The sequence below is a fragment of the Megascapheus bottae genome, chromosome 11 (assembly GCF_031878675.1).
Source record: "Megascapheus bottae isolate mThoBot1 chromosome 11, mThoBot2.hap1, whole genome shotgun sequence".
NCBI classification, from domain to species: Eukaryota; Metazoa; Chordata; class Mammalia; order Rodentia; family Geomyidae; genus Megascapheus; species Megascapheus bottae.
The window spans coordinates 28,260,215-28,282,533 of record NC_143519.1 but is presented as its reverse complement, the minus strand read 5'-3'; positions in this window follow the sequence as shown (position 1 = coordinate 28,282,533).

Here is a 22,319-nt window from a genome sequence, read left to right as displayed (position 1 = left end):
GGAACATAGGCTCAATGGTTTCCCTCATTTGTTATAATCAGTAGAAACCTTGGGATCTCCTGGCACATTTATAATAGAACAAAACCTAGATACATAAAGGGATATAGAATGACACTAAATGACAGGATTTCCAGGATATAGAAACAAAAAAAATGAGTGATTGTTGTCCTTAATGTACTATGTTATCTGTCATCTCTTTTGCTGTCCTTTGGTTATCTCATATTGTTACAGTATTTCACCTTGTTATCTGATATATTGTATATATGCATATTTGCTTATTTGAACTCGGATAGGGAAGGAAGGAAAATAAGATGAGCGGCAGGGATGGGAGGAGGGAAATGGTGACCAAGACATGGGAAAGGGTATCAATGTGTGTGAAGTCATGCACCTTCTATCTGGTGAATATAATGTAACCCTTCTATTAATTACAATATAAATATATGAAAAAAGAAAGTCAATACAGCAGGGAATTCATGTTTCTATGAAAAATCACTGAAAAATATATAGAATTCTGTATATGAAATGAAGTACAAATCAGTGAATCTGCAACTGAATGTCACTGAATTAGTATAATATTATGTGTTGATAATAAAAACAGAATTTATTATCCAAGTCACAATAATGCAAACTATACTATCTTCTATGACTCAATCTCTTGTAGAATATTCTCATTAAGCTAAAAAGTTTTGTGGTTAATGCTTAGAGCTCAATTTGCCTTAAATTTAAAATGAATATATTTTAACAAAATAAATAGTAACATTTCTAATGTCTAACATGTTTCACATTATAGTTTTTTATGTGAATGCTAATGTTTTTTGAACTATTAGAACTAAGTATGTGGCAAAATAAAAATGTATGGCTAGCTAAAACTAAAGTTACTTTATGAAAATATAGTGATAATATTCTTGTTATGGGGGAGTGATAAATTTAATACTATTCTATATTTCTTGATAATATAACCCATCCTTAATTAGCATTTTAAATTATTCAAGTAAATATTATCATACAGTCTTCCCACCTACACTTCCTCAGCCTTCAGCTTTGTGCAGTTAGTGAAAGTCTCCTGGGAAAAAATGTCAAATAGATATTCTACTGAGAAATGAATTAAAATATTTAGCCATAATGGCTTATAAACACATAGCAAATTATGAAATAAATTGTACAGAACTTGAATGTAGTCATAACTAAACCATGGGATAGACATGTAATATTTATGTAAATGTTTCTATAATCCAAAAAGAAATCTCAACCCATTTTTATGTATGACTATGTCTGAGAATTACAAATGTAGATAGTGAAGATCATATACACATTACATGATTATGTCTGAAAAAGATAGTTTGCCAGGGAAAAGAATAGTCATGGGAGCGAGAAGAGTTTCTGCCTGTTGGTTTATGTTAGAGTAGTTATGATTGTATTCAAATCAGTGTTGTCTAAATTGCAAGTATCTAAATTTATTGGATAATGGCTTATTAACCACCCATTTTTCAAATAGAATCATTTTATTTTTCATTTTTTTATTGTTGGGGTAATGTATACAGGGGCGGTAGTTACAGTTATCAGATATTAGGTACATTACTTCTCACATATTGATACCCTTTCTCAAGTTTTGTCCTCATTTCCCTCCTCCCATACCCTACCAACCATCTTGTTTTACCCATCATTTTCCTATTTCAAATAAACAAATAAATGTATATACAATATATCAGGCAACAAAGTCAGATAAAATAACAATATGAGATTAACAAAATGACAACAAAGAAGAAGAGAAATAACATAGTACATTAAGAACAACAATCACACAAGATAAAGCTCTTGTTTCCATATCCTAGACATCCTTTCATTTAGTCTCATCTTATATGACCTTATGTATCTACCTTTTGTGCTATTGTGATTCTCTGCTAGGAAAGTCCTAGGTGTGTACTAATTATTACAAATGAAGGACTGCAGTTTAATGCAGTCCAACTTATCCAGCCTTTCTCTTATTTGCTGTGATTCTTGGTCCTTATTAAGAAAGTTTCGACCTGTGCCAAGGAGGCCTAGTGTATCTCCTATTCCTTCTTGTAAAGTTTTTAGTGTGTTAGCTTTTAATGAAAACTTTAAAGCCCTGAAAAAGGAAATTAAAGCAGAACTGAGGAAATGGAAAAACCTCCCATGCTGGATTGGAAGAATCAACATCGTGAAAATGACAATCTTGCCAAAGGCAATTCAATGCAATACCTTTCAATACCCCAATGTCATTCTTTAAAGAAATAGAAGAGGCAATCCAAAATTTCATATGGAATAATAAAGACCCCGTATAGCAAAAACACTTCTTAGCAGAAAGAACAGTGCAGGAGGAATTACTACACCAAACTTTAGACTCTATTACAGTGCTATAATTATCAAAACAGCTTGGTACTGGCACAAGAATAGGCCTGAAGACAAATGTAATAAAACTGACGACTCAGATATTAAACCTCAGACCTATGGCCACCTAATCTTTGACAATGGAGCCAAAAAAATAGAATGGAAGAAAGACAGCCTCTTCAACAAGTGCTGCTGGCAGAACTGGATAAGCACCTGCAGAAAACTAAAGTTGGATCCTTCTTTGTCACCCTGCACTAGAATTAACTCCAAATGGATCAAAGACCTGGAGGTAAAAGCTGACACACTGAAAACTTTACAAGAAGGAATAGGCGATACACTAGGCCTCCTTGGCACAGGTTGAAACTTTCTTAATAAGGACCAAGAATCACAACAAATCAGAGAAAGGCTGGATAAGTGGGTTATCTCATATTGTTAGAGTATCTCACTTTGTTATCTGATATCTTGGATATTTTGTATTTGGTTATTTGAAATTGGGTAGGGAAGGGGGAAAAACCAAGATGGGGGGTGGGGGGAGGGTAATGGGGACCAAGACATGTGAAAGGGTATCAATGTATGTGAATTAATGCACCTTCTATCTGGCAAAAAAAAAATAAAAATAAACAGAGACCACAGAGAATAAAACAGAGGAGAAAAAAAGTGAAACCAAAGAAATACCTACAAATAGCATACTAAAAAAAACAAAAACAGTAACAACAACAACAACAACAAAAAAAAAAACTCTTGTTTCTACAAGGAGGAGATCAATTCAATTAGAAACATTTTGTATGTCATATGTGCAACACTGAAGTTTTACCTCACTCCTGTTAGAAAGGCCATTATCAAGAAAAATAACAATAACCGATGCTGATGGAGATGTGACCAAAAGGAATCTCTATTACCCTGTTGGTGGGAATGTAATTAGTCTGGGAGGTTCCTCAAAAGAGTAAACATAGAGCTCCCCTATGACCCTGTAATTCTATTCCTGGGCATCTGTCCAATTGACTGCAAACCAAGCTGCAATACAATGACCAGACAACCATATTCATTGCAACATTGTTACCACAACTAACATATGAAATGAACCCAAATGCCCCTAAATGGACAAACTGACCAAGAAAATGTGGTATATATACACACAATGTAATTCCTTCCTACTATCATACAAAACAGAATTGCTTTGGTTCTTATAGACATTTGTAGTATTTCAACTTATAGGTGAAATGTTTTATGATACTACGACTATATATGTATGTATATACATATATGTATAATCTCATTTTGAAATTGGAATGATCCATCAAAACTTTTTAAGACTGGCAAGTTAATAGAAATACAATTGATGCTTCACTCTAAAAAGAAATATCCTGTCCCCTACCCCCTCTCATTCACACACACACACACACACACACACACACACACACACACACACACACATCCTGGAAACTTCATATCAGACAGATTCCTCAGTTTTCACTAGGACTTTCTCAAAGTCTCCAGAATACATAGGTCATCCGGAAATCTTTCTTTCTATGAAGTTCCTAGGCCATTGTGCTACGTTATGAGGTAGTGAAATGATGAAGGACCTGGTAGATTAATTACAACCTTTTAAGGGGAGTTTGCATAATACACACACAGGCAATGAGAGTTCAACTCTGTTTGCTGATAGATGGAATTAGATTACATATGCTGCTTTTCATTAAAATACAGAGAAAGGAACCTATAGCAGATGGAAAGTTTCATACCAAGGGATGCATTAAATTTCCCCACTATAAATTTTCAAGATTCACCTGTCTTAATTAGAGAAGGACCAGAAGAGTTAAATATGAATGTGCTGTCTACACTTTTCAAGTATTTAATAGTTGTACATAATTTTACATTGCCCAGGAATAATGCAATGCTACCACTTTCTTTCCTTGTTCAGATATTACTATTTTAGCATCCCAAAGGCTCTGCTTATTGGAGTGTATCATCACAGTCAGTATCACTATGCTTTTAATAAAAGGAGTATAATACAGTTTTCAATGTCATTGAGAATTAAATGCATGCATGCTGGATAGAAAATAGAGTGATTATTTGAATTATTTTCTCCAAGCTTTTAAGAGTCCTATTATTTGTCAGGTATATAACATGGAATTTCATGTGTAATAATACCAACAATCTTATATTAAGTTTGATTCTAGGTTCAATCTAGTAACCACTGGAATTGTGGGTCTGTTTTAGCTCTTCTTTCTAATGCCTCCTGTTCCTTCTACGGTACCGGGATGGAATTCACTTTTCAAGATTTTGGTATAATATTTAATTGTCATTAACTGTCTGTTCTTTTTCAATACCATTAACATAAATGTAATGTATTATATACAAAAACTTGAATATATATTCCATAATCTATTTCTACAAAATTAGCACTAGTATAATCTAATATTATACTTTTGAGACAATAATATCACGTTGACATACATATTTTCATGCATTTGAATACATATCATATTGTTTACAATAGAAATAAAATGTATTTTCTGATTAGATTTTTTTGTCAACCAAAATTTTTCCTTGAAATGCTGAAATAATGAAAAATGGGAAAAGTAAGGACAAGCATAGTTGCAAATACCCTAATTCCCAGCTACCTGTCATACAGAAAAAAGAATAAGGGAGAAAGTAAATGAGGTTCTATTTCATACATAAGTTGATGAGGTGGCATATGCTCATGTTACCAGCTACTTAAGAGGAGGATAGGTGAGTCAACATGTGAGAACCCTCCAGTAAAAAGTGCTAGATCCCATCTGAAAAACCAGCATAAGTGAAAGAACACTAACCTACCAGCACAAAGCCCAGTGTTCATTTTTTAGTAACCAACAAATTAGAAATATAAACAATTAAATAAGATTGTCATTAGATTGTTTGTTAAATGCATAAAAATGAATTCATGAAAATTATATAAGGATGAAACAATATCATTTTTCCTGTCTGGGTAATAGAACAATAAATGAAGATTTTTAAGCAAGGTTACGTTTCAAAAGCAAGCTAATAAACTTTTCTCACCCTCACTTGCAGACCTGTGCGTATACTGCGATTTTCAGTTCCCTCATTATAATTCCTAGAGTACAACTTTTTTTCCCAGCTAATTTTTAGATGAGTAAGCAGACAAATCAAGCACTGAAGATGTGTTATATATTAGTTCTTCAGAATGGTGGGATTAATGTCACTATTTCTTGGAGATTATTGAAGTTATAAATCACATTGAATCCAGTAAGTATTGAGATAGTCTAAATAATCACTCAGATTATTGATAAACCCCCTACACTGTGACTAACACAAAGGTAGTCTACAATGAGATAATAAATTGGATCAAGGGATCATTCAATTGCTAGACCAATCGTGAGAGTATGTGTAAGATACATTATGCTTTTCAGAAGAACACAAACACTAATATTTGTGATTATTGTTTTTCTAAAAGTTACTAAATGTTTTGTCATAGACAATGACCATAGGTAATAGAAACTGTGGAACTGATGCTGATTAAAGGAATTCTATCTAATTCATAACCTGAAGGGGAAGTTTTATTTTCCACTAGAATGTTTCATCACAGCAGCTGCTATATCTGTCAAAGCCTTTTCTTGAAAGCAAACTTCATTTTACTTTTTAGTTAATATGATTTAACTGTCTTGCCACTGCATAATATAGACAATATCCTGAACACAAAGTAATGCACATTTTATTTCCTTCTAATTTATCCATCTAGATAATGAAGCCCACATTTCCATACCAAAATGTGTTATTAGTTAGAGGCTCTATGGACAGATATACATTACTAACTACAATAAAAAAAAACAAATCTATTTCTACTCACATACAGATGCAGAATTTATCTTACAGTGATAGGTAGATGGAGCTTTTAGATGGATGAAAACAGTCACATATTCTGATTACTAATGCTATCATAATGACAGAAAAAAATTTAGGTGCTGTTCCCTGACATAATCAGGGACTGTGTTATCAATCATTGATCTAAGAAATTTAAAAATTTAGAATGTAAATTGTTTCCAGATCCATGATTGTGTTTAGGGCTTATCTAGTTGTGTCTACTCCAAAAAAAATTTGAACCTAAGCATTTATATGATAATGTTAGGAAATATGGCCTTTAGGTGCTTAAGTCAAAGATGACAATATCCTCATTAATGTGATCATTAAGTGTATGCAGTGTAGGGAAATGGCCAAACACTTTTCATCCTTCTGTCTTGCCTTCTGATTCTGCAGCAAGAAGTCCCTCTACAGGCAATGCATGCAAACACCTTGATCTCCGATTTTCCAAATTCTAGGACTTTAAGATATGAATTTTTGTTTAATTGAGAAAGAAAAAATACATGCTCAGATATCTTATGACAATGTCAAAATCATGAACATTTTACCGAATAGCAAATCTTACCATCTCTATTATAGTTTGCTAATAAATGTCCAATTGTCTCTCTCTGTCTCTCCCATTTAACTTACTTCAGTTCCAAATTTATATTTACCAAGACTGTATGATCTTGATAAAACTTAAAAGATTGTTTAACTGAGAAAGAAAAAAAGATAAATGTTTTAAGATCTCAGGCTCATCTTAATAGTAGATGATGTGGAATATATATAGAGAGAAATAATCCTAACACTGGCCATACTTTCAAAATCCCACAATAACTGAGAGACTACCCTGAAATTTCAAGAAGTATACATTAATGTATGTGTTCGATTTGCTAAAGTGTTGCAAGACCATTCTAGAATTGAAACACTAAAAATTGATGTCAAATTTCAGACAAACTTTTTTGAGCACATTTTATTTGTGATATGTGACTTAGTTATTACACTAAATGCCCTAGAACTAGCTGCCCTATAAGCACTTTTGGGAAAGAATTATGCAAAATTTCAATATGTCAAGCTGTGATTAATCAACTTTGTTCCCCAAAAGATTAAATTACTCCAGCAAAAGGTCAATAAATGCTAATGATTGTTATCTAGCCTTATAGCTATGAGCAGAACCCTTAAAAGTGATTTCCAAAAGAAAGAAAAGTCATTTTTTGATAAATTATTGCAAAATCCACGTGAATTTGTTACTTTTATTGTGAAAGCATTTTCTATTTAATTTATAACTCAAAAGACGATCTGTTAATGTCTCTTCTTTATAGGGTGTTATACTGAAATAACGAAATAAGTCATATGGAATTAATACTTTTACTCATATGCAAAGTTGAACTAAAAAGAAATTTCATTCTATCATACATAGTACATATGCATCATACAGAGTACATATTAAGTATCTAGTTTTTGACAAATTTGGCTGCTATTTGCAAATGGGCTGATGAGTATATATCAAAAAGACAGAAATATATGAAATTCTAAATTCTGCATTATTAAATATCATCAAAGTTACATTATTTAAATGGAAGATTTTTTCTTACCAATTTACAAATGAAGTTTCAACTCATAAAGTTAAATTCTAAAAGTCACACCAAATTATGTATTTCTGAAATTTTATGTTTTATATATCCTTCTGGTTAAGATAAACAAAAAGCACAGTTTTGAATGCAAACAATTAGTCATAATACAAAGGGTAGATTCATTAGCATATTAGTGGAAATAGAAAATATTTTCCATGACAATAGAAGGCAATCTCTTTTGAATAAAATAATAATTTAGTCTGAGATTCATTTGCTCACTCTGGTAATCTTAGCTATCTAGGAATCAAGATCTGAGGATACAGTTCAAAGACATCCCAAGTAAGAAAGCTTGTAAGACTCTTAGATCCAAAAAGAAACTACCAAAAAGCCAGAAGTAGAGATGTGGCTCAAGTGGTAGAATGCTAACCTTCAGCAAAAAGGAATATAGGGACAATGCTCTTGCTTTTAGTGTTGCCTTTGTGGTGGCACCAAAAAATTGTTTATGGAAAATAATTATGGGAGGTTATGTGATGATAATGTGATTAGATCATTTTCTAAGTATAGTAAGTAGAGAGATATGAGGCCAATCAAGGAATACTCATCAGTATATACATATAATGTGTAGTTAGGGAAGCAGAATAAGAAAAGGAGAGCTGGGGACTCTCTGCTGAAAGCTGACTGGAAATGTGACTAGAACTGGGTTACTCGGCCATTATGGATGGCCATTCTAGAGGAAGATGGCCTTCCAGAATCTCCTTACCTCCATTAGTTGGGTGGACAGGACATATATAACTATGTACATCTCTGAATGTATCAAGAGCTGATGCCTGTGCTAATGTCATTTTTACAATGGCTAGAATGAATTAATTTGAAGTGGCACATTAGTAATGATCTATCATAGGAAATATTGTTTACAAGCAGCCAAAATGGTTCTTTGTTCTGTGAAATTATTGCCACATGATCATAATAACGCTGTGACCATTGAGAATCACACGAAAGAGCCAACAATTATAAAATATGCAATATAATTAAATGTATTATTTAATATTTAATACTACTTAATAAAACCCTTGTTTTCTGATTGCTGTGTTTTCATATCCTACCAAATGGTAACTTGAGCTTAATATTGTTTCATTAACACTATTTATGCATTATATCTGCTTCCAGGATCTTGGAAGTGAGGCTCATTGATGGTAAAATCTAATTTAAATGAGCCAGACATTTGTCAGTAGGAAATGCCTCAAATATCTCAAAAGTCCACCAGCTTATGTAATGGCAGCAGGCAGGCCAGTAACCCTACCATATGAGCCTACAAAACAAAGCAGAAGGCAGAAGACAAGTTTTTTTTAAATTTTTTTCTTCAAAAAAGTTAATAGTTAATAAATTTAGAAAAGAAAATGAGAGAATGTGAAATAGCATTTCATAGAAAAGTATAAAATATATTACATTCATTTATTAAGGTTGCTGCAATGAATGTACTGCAAAGGAAGTGGCTGAACATGAAATTTATAGTCCCACAATCGTGGAAAACCAAAAGTCAAACCAGAAGTCAAAATCATAGTCACATGTGTGCACTCCTAAAATTTATTTTTTCCTCTCATTTGCTTGATTCGTCCTCCTATCAATTTTATCGTACAAGGTCTAGTGAGTTAGTTCAAGCCTGCTTCAGCCTAAGAAATTCTACAATCACAGGTAAGTAACCACCACGTCTCGTTCCAAACTTCCTCTTTAAAAATGCAACCCAGCAATGTAGTCATCTTTAGAGATATTCCAGAACTGAGATTTGAACATATGGATTTTGAAGAGAAAAAAAATCATTCCTTAGTAATAGAAAATAAACATAATATGATATTCCTAGTTCTTGAGTCTATATTAGTAGGGACTGGGAGTTTGGCCTAGTGGTAAAGTGCTTGCTTAGCATGCACAGAGGCCCGGGTGAGATTCTTCTGGCTCTGGCTCAAGTGGTAGAACTTTAGCCTTGAGAAAGCCCAACGCCAAGACTCAGGCCCTGAGTTCAAGCCCCAGGACTGCCAAACAAAAACAAAAACAAGAAAAAAAGTAAGAATATATTAGTAATGCAAAGTGCTTGTTAGGTAGATGGCATATGTAAGGAAATAAAATATTAAAATAAATTGGGTACATATATGCAAACATGTGTATAGACTAATATATATTTATTATACATAGGAAAATATTTTATATATTTTGTGGTACTGGAGATTTAATTCAGGGTCCTACTAAGAAAGTGCTTGATCCTTGCTCAAATCCAAGACACAGGTTATCAATGCTTCTTCAGTGAACAATTTTTATGGATTTCTCCTGAAAGCAAAACAGAATGATGGAAATTAAAATATAAAAGCTACAAAAGTCATAATTTCTAAACAGAACTAATAGATTCAATCTGGAAACACTTCAAGAAATCTCTAGCTACTAGCTTAGTAATTATTTGTGTGAAGGAGATTAAGTCAAGGAGAGCAGAAACAAAATTGGATCAAAAATAAAAATTCAAGAGCCCCTATAGTGAAACCCAAAAAAATTTGGAATGTAAATGAATTTCACAATTAAATAAAAAAAACATTATAAGCCAGTTTTTATGGTTTATTCTGCAAAGCTCTGAGTGTTTTGATACTAGTAGAAACAATTGTAGGAAAGATTTGTGGAAAAGGAAGAAAAAATGCAACTTAAAAATCTTAAATTTGTTTCTATATATGGAGAAATCATGAAAATAGGCTAAATGCATTAGTGTCAAAGATCAGAAACTAAAAACTGTGAAATTAGAAGCCATACATATACAGAACATTATAATCATTTTAATAATGGAAAGATAGTACACAACACATCTTAGAAAGGTGGTAAAAAAGAAGTTGACAGTATTTCTATATTAAAGGATTGGATTTAAAGAAGACTTGTTATGTACATGATAAAATGAGAAAATATTATTAAATGAAGTAGCATTATTCAAGTTTTATGTTTGAAAGGAGCAGTACAAGATAATAATATAAAGAATTGATATAAAGAAATTAATATGGGACATGTGATGGGAAATTATCGCAATTTCATTCAGTATATTGCTGTATCTTATTTTCACCATATAAGAAATAAGAATGAATATTTCAAAGGAACAGAAGGGTAACTAGGAGAAATTATTATTAAAATGAACTCAATATAAACAGATTTAATATATAAAATTCATAACACTTAAACTTATATGTAACCAAACCTAACTCCAAATCACTGAAGATTTGAATACATTTCATTTTGTTCAAATGTCCACTTGTATTTTCTTATCATATTTAATGACAGTTTTAGCCTTATAAGTTTACAGAATTACATTAATATTACTCTTGACTCCTCAAAAGTAACATCCATTTTATAGGGAAAAAAAAAAAAGAACATTGCTTAGAACTCTTGTGGTCCACTGCAGCCTTTACCTAGACTTCTGTACTGTCCCACTAAACTGCATTGTGCATCACAATTTGTAAGTCACAGCTTAATTGTAAAGTAATAGAGATTACTTCCATTTTAACATAAGCAGTTGCTTATGTTAAAAATCATCATTTTTCTTATTTTTTAATTTTTTTGCCAGTCCTAGGATTTGAACTCAGGAAAAGGACACTGTCCCTGAGCTTCTTTTTTTAGCTCAAGGCAAGCATTCTATCACTTGAATCCCAGCACCACTTCTGGTATCTTGTGTATGTGGTACTGAGGAGTTGAACCCAGGGCTCATGCCTATTAGGCAAGCACTCTACAAATAAGCCACATATCCAGCCCCTTAGCACTTTGTAAAGGAGAGTTTATATTATACTGAGAATGGTGTAAGACCACTGCAGTTTTCTTCAAAAGAACTACTATGAGAGTTGTTTCACCTACAGAGATACCAGTGTCATTCCCTAAGCAGAGAGCTAGTACTGAACTCAGTAAGTGGTATCCAGGGAAACAATAAATTAATTATAATACATAAGACAACGTCCCCACAACAAAGAGCACTATATTCCACCAGGGGAATTATGAAAAACTAACAAAATGAGAGAAATGATGTTACATTTGTAATTTCACTTTTGACTAATTTCTTACTCCATTGAATATCCCGAACACAGCATCACTCTGGCCATAAGTACACCAGGATCAGGCTTATAATGAAATTACATACCAGGACTGCCTCTTAATGGTGCTTTACCACACAGATACCCAAGTGCATGCCCAATTCCTTCATTTTACACAAATATTTCCTTAAATGACATCCCATGTAGGCTAACAATATGCTTTTCGTTAAAATTGGAAACTGTCTCCAAACCTCAGAAGTGACATTCTGCATGTATCACATTGTTTCCCAGTGGCCCTTACTATTTTCTACATATATAATGCAATACCATTGTACTTATTCATTTCCCTCCTAAAACTGTGAGCGGTCCCTAAAGAAAGATATCTGTTTTCTTTATTATTTAATGTACATACTAAGTATGTATTTGTTAAATTACATAATTTAGTTTTGGGGCAAGGCAATTTAGGACATATTTTAATTTTTGCTGCATTACATAGAATGGTTGGTATTATTTATCTTCCACCTGGATTGATGCTATATGTTGCTAAACATGCATTATTTGGTTCTCTGATTTATTTCTCCTTTCAGAAATGAATTTTCTCAAAAGACATTGTAGTTTTGTGTTTTGTATTGTGTCTGTGGCCAGAGTAGTGAAGGACTATAGAAATTTAACACAAAGAGATTGTTATTTTCTTAAGGACAAACAAATATGATTAGAATCCAAAACCCAAATCATTTTAAATATTTTGTTGCTTAAAAAACACCAAAGTCCTAATACAATTTTCTGAATATTCTCCATTTACATATTTATATCTCAGTAAAACAGTGAAATGTAGGTCATTATACTACAGCAGGAGACAATACATTTGGATATTGGAGACTGATTAGTTGCTAGGCTGTGCTTGTGAACACGCAGACCCTCGAGTGAAGATTACATTTGCATATTTCCTTTCTTCTCTGAGATGACACACATTTCTCTTTGCCTGACTAATACTATTAATAATGTTTGAACATTCTTATCCTGGGAATTAATTTTTTACAGGTCTTTCTGTTTGTTCCACTTCTTTAGTCTATTCTTGATCTTTTAAAATTCATGTTTATATGATTCTGTCATTAGCTAATTGTCCAAATTTTTTTCTTTGATGTTTTTCTGTTAATTTTTTTTTCAATTTGGATTTAACCTTTCAGAGAAGGAATGACCACAGAAAGCTATGCTTTCTTTGTAATTATGACATGCATTTTTAAAATAGCTATATATTCTAGAGAAAAAGAATTTTTCTGTATATTATTTTTAAAAGGCTGTCTTTGGATATTTCAGCCTATGACTTTCTTTTCTTCAAAAATGTATTTTTCCTATTGGGGGCAGCGATAAGTCAGGGTCTCTGTAAATACCAGTCAGGCTTCAACCTGCCCCACAGCTTTACTTTTTCTTTTTGTTGGTCATGGGTCTTGAACTCAAGGACCAAGTGCTGTCCCTAAGCTCCTTTGCTCAAGGCTAGCACTCCGCCACTCTGAGCCACAACTTTACCTTTGGTTTTCTGATAATTAATTGGTGTTAAGAGCCTCAAGGACTGTCCTGGTCCCTGGCAGGCTTTGAACTGCTATCCTCAGATCTCAACCTTCTGAGTATCAAGGATTACAGGCTTGAACCACTAGTGACAAGCCTACCACATAGTCTTTGAAGTGCTGGAGTTACAGATGTATAACACTATGCCTAGTTTCTCTTTAACTTCCTAAGAAATAAACACACAAGATTTTTTTCCTTTAAGCATACCACACAAAATTTAATTCCCTTTATTTGAAGTCAACAGAATCAAATTTATAATGTTGGGAAGTATTAGAGTAGGTGCTGAAAGGAGAGAAGTATATACAAAATCAGAATCTTTTAAATACTATTAGAAAAATGATAATTTGCTTGGGGATTTATCACTCAGATTGTTAACTCTACCAAAGAAATACCAAGGGTTCATATGTGTTACATGTGACTCGGGGCATGTAAATGAACTAGGTGCCTTTCATGAAAAAAGTGATGATTCATATTGGTAAAAAAAATAGTATTTGAAGTAAAACAAGAAAATTTGATTTAGCAAGAGAAAACATTATATAGATGGACTAGAGTAGGCTGAAGTTTTTAAGAAGTGGAAAACTATATAGCAAATGTTAGGTCCTGAAGCACTCCCAAATATAGTCAGATAGATAGATAGATAGATAGATAGATAGATAGATAGATGATAGTTAGATAGATAGATAGATAAATAGATAGATAGATAGATACCCAAGTAGGATAGAGGAATGATATATTCTATCTCCGACAGTTCTGGGGTTTGAACTCAGGGCCTGGGCACAGTCCTTGGAAACCTTTGGCTTACAGCATCTATATATTATATACTATATGCTATATACACTAGTATATATACTACATAAAATGATATATAATATAATATATTATACTGCTTCACATATATACTAGTTGGGTCTTATGATAATTTGTGGCAGGAATGACAGGATATGAATTCTCAAGAATACTTATTGTTCTAAGTCTTTCCATTTCCTAACAAATGGGGTGATGTCATTCTTTCTGACAGCAGCATAGAATTCCATTGTGTACAAATACCACATCTTGTTGATCCATTCATCAACTGAGGGAAATCTAGGTTGGTTCCATATCTTTGCTATGGTGAATAATGCTGCAATGAACATTGTTGTGCTAGTGGATTTAGTATGTCCTTGTTTCTTGATGATTGGGTAAATGCTTAGTAGTGGAATTGCTGGGTCATAGGGAAGCTCTATGTTTAGTCTTTTGAGGAACTGCCATACTGCTTTCCATAGTGGTTGAACAAGTTTGCACTTACACCAACAGTGTAGTAGTGATCCCTCCTGGATATATCCCCTCCAGCATCTGTTGTTATTAGTTTTCTTGATCCTGGCCATTCTAACTGGAGTGAGGTGGAATCTTAGAGTTGTTTTGATTTGCATTTCTTTTATGACCAAACATGTTGAGCATTTCAAAGCCAGACTCAAAGGAACTTAGGCTCAATGGTTTCCCTCATTTGTCATAATCAGTAGAAACCTTGGGCTCTCCTAGCAGAGATTTGCAATAGAGCAAAACCTTAATACATAAGGCCATATAGTATGACACTAAATGAAAGGACCTCTAGGGTATAGAAACAAAAGCCATATAATGAATGTTTGTTGTCCTTAATATACTATGTTATCTCTCTTCTCTTTTGATGTCCCTTGATTATCTCATATTGTTACAGTATCCCACTTTGTTACCTGATATATCAGATATATTTGTATTTGGTTATTTGAAATTGGATAGGGAACGGGGGAAAACAAGATGAGGGGTGGGGGTGGGGGGAGGGAAATGGGAATCAAGACATGTGAAAGGGTATTAATGTATGTGAATTAATGCACTTCCTATCTGGGAAATATCATGTAACCCTTCTATTAATTACAATAAAAATATGAAAAAAGTTTATCAGTTTTATATTTTATATGTGTTTAATTGGTTATTTGAAATTGGATAGGGAAGGGAGGAAATCAAGATAAGCAGGGGGAGGGTGGAGTGAAATGGGGACCATGACATGAGAAAGGGTATCAATGTTTGTGAAGTTATGCACCTTCTAGCTGGTGAATATATTGTAACCCTTCTATTAATCACAATAAAAATATTTTTTTAAAAAAGAATACTTATTGTAAGTTTGTCTGATTTGAGAAGGGGAAGGGGAAGCACAGAAACAGTGACATAAAGAGTGAACTAATTCATCAGAGATACTCACTAGTCATTATGTTGAAAATTAATTGTACAACTTGTAGGGGGTATGGGAGTATGAGAGAAAAATCCTGGAAGAAAATGAGGTAAGGGTGATACTGTTAAAAATAACATTACCTGATTAATGTAGTTGTAACCCTTCTGTACATTACCTTTTCAACAAAAATTAAATTTAATAATGGGGGGAAAACTAGATGATTGGGAGGGGGAGGAGGGAGAGGAATGGGGAGAAATCATGAGATGGGGTATCAATGTGTGAGAAGTAATGCACTTACTATCTGGGGAATGTAACTGCAACCCCTCTATACATTACTATAAATTTAATAAAAATTAAATTTAAAAAAGTATGCGAAGTACACTTTGGGAAATCTGCAAGTATAAAATATTGATTATAATTTTATCACATATTCTCTATTCAGTGTTTGTCATCTCAGATCTCTCTCAGTGAGGTTAACCATATCCTTAGAAAGCTCACCAAGACCTATACAGAGGTAGGGAATTGCAACCTTTGCAAAACAGCATATGAGTGATCTTGGAAGAGGAACTTCAACTTCAACACAATTTGTGTACATTCATTGATTAAGACAAGGTATTTATATATATATAAATATATATATCCTAAATATATATATATAAATATATATATATATATTTGGAATAATGTCTAAATCATGCTAATAAATATCTGCACTACATCATACCCTTTTTATACATAAGAAGAGCAAGCAAAATCTATTCTCAGCAATTTTTAAGTCTTCGATCCATTTCTTTCAAATACCATCACTCTATTATACAATAGGTTTTGGAGAACCTTTTCCTCCTAGCAATTTGAAATTCATAATTTTTAACTAGTAACACCCCAAATCCAAAGCTTTAAAGACATGGAGAAAGTATACTTTGATATACATTGTTTACCCAATGATATGTTGAAAAGTATTTTGTGTTTATTTTTTAACCTGGTGTTTTGCTGTTTACTTTTTGGGTGGGTTTGAAATCAGAGCTTTATGATGTGTAGGCAGCCTAGATACAACTGCTCCACACCTCTAACTCTGAAGAAAATAACTTTTTCACTGAGCTAAATATAGAAATATCTTGCTGTAGAAAATAGGTAGTCTCAGAAAACCACCAACTCAACTACTATTCGCCACATTGTTATCAACATTTCAGCTAAGTTTGTAATTTAAAAGGTATACAATTTCCCATAAATTTAGATAAGAACTATTTTATTAAATTTATTATATATCATACTACCCTTTTTGTCAAAAAGATGTAATTCTGATATCTCAGTGTATATGATGAATTGTGTTTTTTCTGTATCTATATTTGGATGACTTAAAGTGATGTTGATTTTAATTCTTGAGAGGATTTAGGACATGTTAGGTGTAGAATGAAGAAATCACTGCAGAGTGTTCAGAGAGCCATTTAATGAAGGTAATTGTCTGTAAATGAAGGACATCTTCTGAGATGGGCTCAAAAAGACAAAAAGGCAATGGTATATTCGTGAAATGGTTTTCACAAACCATAGAGGTTATTTCCAACCAGGACTGAAGAAATACATACCTGTCAGCGGTAGCTTCCAACTGACTGACACGATAAACTAGGCTGCTGCTTGAAGAGGCAGAGAGTCCTGTACCCTGGAAGGGCTGCACTGAGACTCTTGTGTACTGATTTTTATCCTGATCCTGAGTTGCCACCTGAACTCTACAAGAGGCCAACTGAACATAAAATATATTGCTGAGTTTTCTCTCCGTGAAATAGACAAGCTCTTTTGAGCAGAAAGCCAAATGAAAGCCAGTGATGATCTGAGAGGTACAATAAATATGCAAAGATTTCTAATAGGAAAATTAGCATACATTATGGTTCACGAAAATATGCAGGATTCAGATATATTACTTCTAAGTTACATGTTTTACACCATTTGCATTTTAGTATGACAAAATTGTTGGGTTTGAAACTTCACTTATTTCTATTCACATACATTGCCACAGCATTCCATGTCTACATCATCCCAATCTAAATAGATACAATTACTTAGTAATCTAAAATTGTGAAAATAGAAAAATGTTATTTAGAAAGCAAAGCAGTCAATGTTCTAGGTAGACCTCATGAGAAGCCTAGTGTCATCTTTCCCATGGTCATAATTTGTCCTCAGTTCTCTCAATTTTTTTCTCTTATAAACTTGATTCTCTCAAATTATCAGAAATTTGTCATCACATTAGACTTTTGCTTTTTTGGTTTTTATTTACATATTCATCCTTTACATTTTATTTTGCCTTAAAATTAATATACAATATATAAAAAATAATTTTTGAGACAAGAACCCAAGTAGATAACCTGTGATCTCTCTTTAAATGTACTGATAGTTTCACAAAAGCTCCTTCATGTTTTCAAGTTTCTCTTCATTTTTATTTTACAATTATTTCAGTTTAGAATTCTCAATCACTACTATATTGATACTACTTTAGAAATAGGCGTATCAGTGTATGACATCGTTTTGTCTTTTTTCTGATTGCAGAAAATTTATTACTATAGACCTTGATACACATAATTTCATAAATCTCTTCTATAGTTTTTCTTTTTTGCCAGTCCTGGGTCTTGAGCTTAGGGCCTGAGCACTGTCATTGGGCTTTCTCAAGGCTAGAGCTCTACCACTTGTACCTCAGCACCACTTCTAGCTTTTTTCTATGTATGTGGTACCAAGGAGTTGAACCCAGGTCTTTGTGCATGCTAGGCAAGCACTCTACCACTAGGCCAAACCCCCGGTCCTCTTCTATGATATTTTAATAAATCTCATTTTCTGTCTCTGTGTCTTTCTCTTTGTCTGTGCCTCTGTCTTTCACAATCTCTCCCATTCTCTCCTCTCTCTCTCTCTCTCTCTCTCTCTCTCTCTCTCTCTCTCTCTCTCTCTCTCTCTCTCTCTCCCTCCCTCCCTCCCTCCCTCCCTCCCTCCCTCCCTCCCTCCCTCCCTCCCTCCCTCCCTCCCACCCTCCCTCTCTCTCTCTCTCTCTCTCTCTCTCTCTCTCTCTCTCTCTCTCTCTCTCTCTCTCTCTCTCTCTCTCTCTCTCTCTCTCTCATACTATTCCCTCTATGTTCACATATCTTTGTAATAATTGTCTCTGATTAGTGTCTATATCATAAGAGTATTTCCTATGAAATACAAAGGATATTCATCTCACCTATTGAACTTATTTTTGCAGAAGGTGCCTAAGGCCACTTCTGTTGGGTGGATTATTTGGGGTATATAAATATCATCCATGCCACAGAGATAGAACTCCACATAATACAGCAAAATGGAACTTGTGACCACATATTTTAACTCTTCATTCTCTGTATGAATATTCTGTCTGTATTGGTCAGCCCTGCTGTTCTCTACTTAGAAGTAAACATAAGGAATATTAATAACAAATATTTGTCAGAGAAAAAGTCTGTTCTCAACTTCTGTCAATTTGTTCCCCCTTGACATTTATTTGCCCTGTTTGAAATAGTCTCTGTAAATTCAATCTTGTTTTCATTTAATACTTTTTTGCCAACTTAAGCAGAATTCCATTGTAATTGTGAAACATAAAAACTACTGATCATTTCCATGTTTGTGTTTCTTCACCGACTGTAGAAACATTTAACACTAAGTTCAAATACAACAGCCCCTGATATTATAGAAATGGCTTTGATTTTGCATTTATTTTTTACCATGTCATTTTCTTTTCATTACTTTGAAACTTGAGCCATTCAGATGATTCATATTCTGGCCTATATATCATTTGATTTGCCCATTTACTTTCTATTCTTTGTACCAACATTCACATTCTCTTCCAGTATTTCAACTCAGGGATACTTATCCCCTAAAAAGCATCAATGCAGCAAGCAGGCCTCATGGTTCAAGTATGTTATCCAACCAGGAGGCAGAGACTGGGACTGGGAATACAGCAAGCTGAGTTCAGTCAAGGCAAAACATTAGGGAGACTGTTTCTCAGTGAGGCTGCTGTGGGACAAGCCTGTAATTCCAGCTATTAGAAAAAATAAGCAAATAAACAAACAAAATATGGCCAGCAGAGGCAAAAATGCAAGATACTACTTGAAAAAAAAAACAGAACAAACAAAAAAACTACACCATAAATACTTGGGGATATGGCTCAAATAACAGAGTTCAAACCCTGAGTCCAAACACCAGTATAGTCAAAATAATCAGTCTTTATGTTGTACCCTACATTTCCATAGTATTTCCTGATCACAGTAACATTTATTAAATTTTGTAACAAATTTACCAACATTGATTAGCTGTCAGTGCATTAAAATAATTACATATTGTTGCTATTTGGATCAGTTTAATGACCTAAAGATAGACTGCATAATAAACAAACAAGTGTCTGAAATTTCATCTACTTAATTCATTCAATATATATATATATATATATATATATATATATATCATGTTCAAAGTTCCAAGGCATAGGCAAAATTTGAAATCCCAACAGTGCAAGTTTCTGGATTATCTTCTGCATAAGAATCTCTATCCTTTAATAGCAGAATGATGCCTAGTCGAGTTTTACCTCATTTTTTGTATATCTGCTGAAAATTGAAGAAGTGAGATTATTTTTGTACTTATTCATACCATTTGTGGCACTGGACTTTGAAATGTCCCAATTTTGTGATTCTATCCTTCACATTCCTTTCATTATTAAAAATATATTTGTTGCTCACCTTAAAGTTTTGAGGTATATAAAACAGTTTGTATTTATAAATCAGGAATAGTTTCAATTCTTTTTGCTACTATAAGACTGACATTCTTTTAACCCACAAAAAAGTAAAAATATATATATATAATTGCCTAAAAACTAGTGGTTGCATGTTATAGGTGATTTTTAATTGTAGAAGCTGAAGTAGTATAACATCAGACACAAGTTTTCTAGATTGCAAAAATAAATACTTAGAGCTTATTCTTTACATCACCAAAAGTGGGTGGTGCATAATTTAAGTATAATGATCAGACAATCTCTGTAACTCTTCTTCCCACATACTACAAACTTACTGAATTGTAAGCATTGCCTTCTGTGAGAGGTCAGTAAAATAAACATAAAAGCAGGGGGCACAGAGGGTTAACAACTTCACTAGTGAAGTGTCTTCACCTCAGAAAAATAATCCTTAGCAAAGAATTTAAATATATCAGTGCCATGTACTTGGCTAGTATGTGGCAGTAGATTATAAACCTAAATAAATAATGTTTTCTAATTTTTAAGAAGTTTGTTTTCTTTAAACCAAAACAAAAAAAAATCTGATATTTTGTTTAGTATTACTTTGCCTAACATGGGTAGAAAAGCAAAAGCATGTGCTAAATAAACTACATTTAATTACAAATTTTAGTTACTGACCTCAAACAATTACACTACTCTCTTAGACATAATTTTCTTTCTAGTTACATGAATAAATTATTGTGAACACCCTATACAGCTTTTCATTTCACTTCCCCTTCTGTTTGCTATCAATTCTGATTGTCAACATTTGTAAGCTGCTGTCCATTACCAGCTTTTCAAATTGTTCAATGGAAAAGAATAATTTGAAGGGGCTTGATTCCATCCTACAATAAGTGTTTCAATTTAAAAAATGATTATCTTATTTGGAAACCATTGTATATTTTATCCTCCTTTTGATTCTTTGATCATACAGAAATAATTTTAAGATAAAAGAAAACTGTTGTAGATTAGTCAAAATACAATTTCACTGGGAAACGTCCGAATGGGATTAGTTGTTGTATGGGGACCAAATGTTTATTTTATTCAATTAAAGTACATTAGCAAGTAGTGACTTCGTAACAATTTAGCATCAGTTCTCAATAAGACTTAGGTAGAAGCTGATTACTTGAAGATGTTGTTGGTAGTTGTAACCATTTTTAAGATCCCAATGTCAAAAAATAAGGAGGCTATCTTCACAGCCCGTGATTTATAACCTAACCAGAGAGAGAAAAAATAAAATGAGCTTTCAGTCTTTCAGTAGTAAATATTTACTACACTAATTGTTTTCCATAATTACCATATGAGAAGATAGTGAAATTTATGGGAAATATTTTGGAGACAGTAAATATACAGCGTAGAATAAAGATAAAATTACTTTACTGGCAAAAATGCAAAAGAATAATTCTACATATACATATACAATAGTAACTTTTATTTTTTATTGTTAGAGTAATATATGGAGGGGTTACAGTTACATTCATTAGATAGTAGGTGCATTACTTCTCACACATTGATATCCCTTCTCATGTTTTGTCCCCATTTCTCTCCCCTCACCCCCTCCCAATCATCTTGTTTTCCCCTTCCCTTTCCTATTTCAAATAAATTAATAAATGTGTATACAATATCCTAGGTAACAAAATCAGATACAATAACAATAAGAGATTAACCAATGGGCAAAAAAAGAGAAGAGTATATTAAAAATAACAATCACACAAGATAAAACTTTTGTTTTCATCAACAGGTACTAACATGACCACAAAGGTAGAATGATGACAATTTAACTATATTTCCTGCATAGTCTATAAAAATACTCTGAAAAAATTAGATATTTTATTGTGATACTGTTCCAGATGAAAGAAATTGAAGTTAAAATCAAAATTTAAAAAGTAAAAATTATATGTGCAGATATTTATTGTAGGTTTTTTTAACAAAAAGCTATAAGCTATGATAATGAAACAGATAACATATAGAATTATATAAAGATTAGTAATATTTCTACTTTTATGTTGTGAATA